Consider the following 6,349-nt stretch of genomic DNA (forward strand, 5'->3'; position numbering starts at 1 on the left):
TGCAGCCACGCTGTCAGCGTCTGCTGTGGAGCAAATTCTTCGTCCTGACAATGAGGATAACAGGTATGGCCCCACATGTGTGTGTGCTGCTGACAGAACGGCTCCTGGCAGGCAGTAACTCATACACTTCTGTCCTTTTACCCCAGAGAGGATTTTAACAGTTGGCCTGTTTCGTTGCGTAATATCTGCTACTTAATGAAGCCTGAAATATGGCGGCTATTTCAGAGTTTCCCAGTATTAGCTTGGAATTCTCTTTAGCCGTCCAGTGGAGAGGTTTTTTTTCAAATCACAAGAGGCTCTTGAAACCATCAACTGTTTTATACTCTGTATCGTAGAAAATGAGTTCTTTTACAACGTGGGACGTATTTTCATTCTTCTAGCCTCGATTCCTTTGGGTTGTTATATAAGTCGAAGCTACTTGGTTTGTCGGGGGAGGAGGGGGGGAGGGGGGGTGCAGTACGAAGAACACTCAAACTGGTCCCAGTGAGGAGAATAATCAGCTGATTTGAATCTTTTTTGGCATCATTTTGCTTCAGAGCTACATCGGCAATAAACTTTAACAGATCCATCATGTCTCACAAGGACATACCGGTTGAGTTCACTGTCATAAAACTTAGAAGAGCAGAGAGAATCGTTCAAAATGAAGAGTGTGACGAAGCGAAAATGAGCCCTTCTCCTGAACCACGCCGACGCTGATGTGCAGCTACTGAGCTACGGTAATCGTGCACCATGAGGGAGAAGGTCTGGACTCTTGAACTTTGGTTGCCAGCTAATGATGCAACCTTTTAATGCTTGCCATTGGTCCAGACTGCAGACCCCAGTTAGTTCCACAAGTTCAATGAATTCTCTGCTGCAGCCACAAACGAGCCGTGCAGTCCTGTGAGTCGAACTCTTTTAACTCATTTGAATAGTTTGACATCTCGAACAACAAAGAGGGCACAGATGACGACAGAGAAGACAGACAAACTTTCCAAACAGTTGGCAGGGGAAGCTGCTGAGCCGGTGCTTGTTGGCAGCTTGTTCTGGTAAAAAAAAAAAACTGGTTTGGCAAATTGCGTTGATGTACAGTAACAGAAAGGAAATGTATTCCGAGGCACAGCTTTGACTTTCTGTGTTTCACATGTAGATTGACTGAACAGCTGATTGTGCAGTCAGTAACAGAGTGAAACAACATGCTCAGCTCCACTTTGTAGTGCTGAGTGCAAAGAAGAAAAGAAAAAAACAGCCAAAATCCATCAACAATGCTTTTTCTGTTTTTTCACAAACTCCCGTTCGATGTTTCCAGTTTGCATGCTGGTTAAAAAGTAAATGAATAAAAACATTCACACAATAAGATAAGTTCAATAATAATCATTCGCATTTAATTTTTTAATGCTTTATTTTTTTTGTTGTGTGTAGAAACATATGACAAGTGAAGAAATACAAGAATGTAAAAGGCACAGGTACAGGTTTCCGTTATCCCTTCCCCTTCTCCTTTTGAAGTCGCAGGACAAAAGTCACAAAGCTGATTCACAATGTCAAGAGTCTCCTGGTCGGAGGAAGTCAACATTTAGTCACCACTTTTTTTTACCTGCCACCATTAGAGTCTTTAAAAGATTTATGTCCTTTTTATAAAACAAGAAGTGGTTAGATTCATGTTTTGAGAATGTTTGCATGAAATGTACCTTCAGAGATGTGAGCTGTAAGATGCCTAACGCACCTCTTCTAAGTAACATGGTGCCAAAATGGAAGGAAGCCAAAGATCCATGTGGAGAGCTGCCTTCACGCTGTGAATGTGACCCGTCATTCAGACGTGCTTTGAGTTGTCAGAAAGCTGTAGTCTGTTTATTATTTGTTGGCATGTTGCACTCGGAGGTTTTTGTTGTTTTAATTCCTTGAAGGTGTTACGGCGTGGAGGAAGAAGCTGTTCCTCCGCCTGCTGCTCGTTTGTGCTTTTGGAGTTCCGTCCCTCCGACCTGAGGCCAGCAGGGAAAACGGGCAGATTGAAGGTGTGTGTGTGTGTGTGTGTGTGTGTGTGTGTGTGTGTGTGTGTGTGTGTGTGTGTGTGTGTGTGTGTGTGGAGTCCTTTATGGCCCTCAGGGACTTCCTGAGGCACCGCTGGGCGTACAGCTCACACACACAATAATACCATCATTGTAAGGCCTTCAAACTTCACGACATGCCAACGTCTCGCCCTGCCAAATATGTTGACGAGGAATCACAGATCTGATTTGGGCAGGACGCAGACGGAGGTATTCACCTTTACTCGTCACTTATCATTCAGTATCATCTGGTTTTGGACCATGTGGGCCCTTTCAGCGCCGTATGGATGGAGCAGCTATTATTACCCTGCTTTATGACTCTGGCAGAGTGTCGGTGTCAGTCAGAGGCCAGCGCCTGAAGCCAGGGGGGCCGGTTAGGACTGCTGGCTCTCTGAGGTGCTTCATCTCGGGGCCGAGGCAGCGAGACCTCCAAGTGAACCGCAGCCTGTTGGACTGAGAAGTGCTGAGGCAGCAAACTGAGCCCATTTCACTGCAGGGTGGAGTTCCTATACTGTACTGTGGGCCTTAAAACCAGAGGAGTTGGCGATCGGGCGTAGTGCCAGTGCGTGACTTTATCATCGTGCAAACATCGTTCCCCGAGCTCTGATTCACACTTCACTCTCAATTATTGAGTTTTGTTCCACACTTGTTACTCAGCGGCGGTAGTTAGCAGCCCCAGCATCTGTGATCAATTTGCCGGATTTATGTGTCACAAATTAGTCTGTGTTTTAGGAGCAGCGTGTGTCCGTGTTTCACCCTGCCGTGCTGGGTGTTGGCGAGCAGACCACGCTCCAGGATTCCTCGGATTCCTCCGACTGAAAGCCAGCGATACGGGGAAGTGCGAGCTAAGGAGAGGCCTCAGCGATCTGACAGCCGTTTGCAGCGCTGATGGATTGAGGTGAATGTTTGAACGCCAGACAGACGTAAAGACACAAATGGCTTTCATGAGCGGTGAGATTTATCCGCTGAACAAGCTTTGTGGAGCTCCGCCGGCTGAATTTATGACACTCGACACACGAAACGGCCTATCAGCGCATGAGTTCAGGATGTTTGGCAGACGCCTGAGGTACTTTTTACACAAAGGAAGCATGAAATATTAGCATTGTTTTAAAAGGTTTCCGTATATTAGGGAGGAATGGGGCGTCCTCTTCCAAGATGGTTCCCTGTAAAGCCATTCACTTTCCTCTGACCTGCACTTCTGCTGTCTGGAAAGATTCCTGCCAGACTCTCTGCTGCTGCTGCTCTGGATGGAAAACGATAGAAAAGAGGATAAAGGACAAGCTGAGAGGATTCATTCACAGGGAAAGTAGTCAGTGTCCAAAACATGGCCGCCAGTTTTTATTTAAATATGATTTATAATGAATGAAAAAAGAATCTTTCCGTAAGTTTCGGCTTAAATAAAAAAGACTTGTAGACCAGACCGAGTCTCGATTTGTTCAAACTTTTTCAGCTTTTTCCTTTTTAAGATAACAAACGGGCATATCAACTTTATATTTAAATCATATACAGAGGCGCTGCTTGTCAACAGGCAAGGCAGGCGACTGCTTGGGGCCCCCGGCCAGTAGGGGGCCCCCTTGAGGGCTCCAAGGCAGTGCTCCAAAATGTGCAAATTTTGCAACGACAGTCGGAAACCCCATCTGACATCTCTCGTTGCCCTGCTTCGAGTTGCGTGCGTCGGCAGACATGGCGATGATGAACGCCGGTTGGAGGGCCCCCCAAAGGGTTTTTTCCTCGGGCCCCAACAGACTCTCGAATCTCCACTTATCATACATCATTATTTATAAATGTTTGTCTGTCTCTGCACTTACCACAGGGTTTAAAATGAATAAGGTCTGTCCCCCTTTTTTTCGGTAAAAAAATGTTCCAATGTAAAAAAAAAAAAAAAGGTCAAATATTTGACTTTTAAGGATATTTAAAGTCTGGCTCCTCTTTGCAGTGGAAGTTCTTGTAGTAGCTGATTGTGTTTCCTCTCACTCTCAGTGTTTGCTTCCCAGTAACCGGATCCTCTCGGCACTAGAACGCAGAGCCTAACCAGGATGTAACAGAGACACAATGACACAAAGAGGACAGCTTGTGTTGTACATGTTATTTAACCATGTCCATTTCTTTATCCGAGTGCTCCCTGGGATCACACGGCTGTCTGTCAAGCGGACTAAAGCGGGTGTTTACGGAGGGGCGGGACAGAAGACGGAAGGTTTCCGACGGATAGTGCTCCCTCGCCACGCGTGAACTGATGTGAATTTAGGTGACAGGAGGCTTTAACCCCTGGGAAAAGCATCTGCACGGGGGGAAAAGGGACGGAGAGACCTGAAAAATAGGATTGACCCCTGACCTTGAGAGTCTGTAATGTGATCCTGGTATCTCTATTGTGAGGGGGAGACGGGCGGGGGGGAAAGGGAAGGTAGCAGAAACGCTGAACTGCTGATTAGAACTTCCTGTGGTCAGCCACACAGTGCTGCTGCTGGGAAACACACACACACACACACACACACACACACACACGTATGCACACACAGAGGTACATTGAAAACGTCGGCGGTCAGAATCACAAAATATCTCGTTAGTCAGAAGAAGAAAAACTCACCTCGAAAAACAAGCCAGTCATTGTGCAATCTGGAGAAAAACTGCAGATAAACCCGGCCAAGCCCGAATGCCTTGATAACATTTTAAGAAACAATAAGACGACCGCAATCTGATTTTGAAAGTCATGAAGCTGGAGAAAACCTCAGAGAGGTTTATGAAATTCAGCTCATTGTGGAAGTTTACCAGACGTATATACACTCAGTGTTTCTTCACTAAATAAAGGCCAGGAGCTGCAGCAGATGGAAGTCCGCTCCTCCTCCTCCTCCTCCTCCTCCTCCTCCTCCTCCTCCATGCGTTTGGATTCACCAGGCTAACAGACGAGCAGGTTTAAAAACAAGGTTATGTGTCTTTATTAAATTCATGATATCTATAAGCTGTTAAGGCCTGCAAAACAGTTGTGTGTGGAAACAGCAAGGAGCAAAGTTTTCTTCTTCAATTTAGTAATCCTGGGATTAAATCTGAGTGTTTATCCCCAGTAAACATGAAAAAAGTGAAATAAATGAAGAAAAAAAAATTTCGCTCCTTTTCAGATTTTATTTTTCTGTAAGTATCTGCCTGAAGACAAACCAGATTTGAACATTTCTGCAAGATAAATGCCTCTTCAGTGTAATTCAGATTGAAGTGAGATTGCTCAGGTGCCACACAGCCTCGTGTTCGTGAGGCGCGGCCCGTGTACGCAGGTTCTAATCCTCGTCACACACGCCGAGCGGTGCGAATCGAACCTCGGCCTTCTGCTGCATGTCCTCCCCCTCTCCCTTCTCCCAGCGTGTCCCGTCTCTCTTCAGCTGTTCTAGCCAATAAAAAGGCACAAAAACAACCCTTAAAATGAAGACACACATCTTGATCTGTGTAGATTCTCAGTCCAGGACAATTTAAACGCTTCAGCCGAAGGAAGAGAGTAAGAAATCCATCTTCAAGATCTTTAACCACGACCACTTTGGAAACCGCTGTGAGACGTCAAATGCAGACGACACCATGTGACAATCACGTCGGCCATCTTTATCAAGCCGCCACCTATCACTGTCTTAGTTTATCTTCTCTGCTGACCTTTATCGTTTCAATTTCAAGAAAACATGAGACTAAGAGTGAGCTTATTGTGGTCTGATAAGAGGGCAGAGCCGGGCGTCACTGATGCCAGCATGCAAATGAACCCGGAGATGTTGCGTCAACGCTCACCTCTGAGCATTTGAATAATGACGAGCGGGAGAGCATGATTTATTTAGTATTTCCGTCTTTCCCTATCTGAAAGTAATCTCTGAGCCTCTTGATATGCTCGCTCTGATGTTCCTGATCCCACGTCGGCTGCACAAAGATAAAAGATGGAGCTCTCCTCCTGTCACCTTGCTCAATCACTTGCTTGGTTTATTTGAGCACTGCAGCTGTTTTTTTTTTCTTTCAGTATTGTTTGCATGCTGCTGCGGCTCGCTGTCTCTTCCCCCTCTTCGCAGCCTGAGCGGAGCGCTTGTGTTCTCAGGGACTCGAACTTGACTCCTCTGTGATTTATTGTTTAATTGAGCTGACTCGTTAAAGTTAACTCTAATAGATGTCATAAAGAAAAGCCTGGCCGCCGGCCAAACCCTGCATTGTGTAACACTTTCAGGTTTAACATGCAAACGAAACCTCTCTAAGCCGAGAGTGTTTCACGACGAAACGAGAAAGTGCTCTGCTTCTTTCCCCCGAGCAGCTCGTGCAGGAGCTTACGCCTGCTTGTAGGAGAAAGAGAGATTGTGTGTGTGTGTGTGTGT

This window comes from Symphodus melops (assembly GCF_947650265.1).
Source record: "Symphodus melops genome assembly, chromosome: 8".
NCBI classification, from domain to species: Eukaryota; Metazoa; Chordata; class Actinopteri; order Labriformes; family Labridae; genus Symphodus; species Symphodus melops.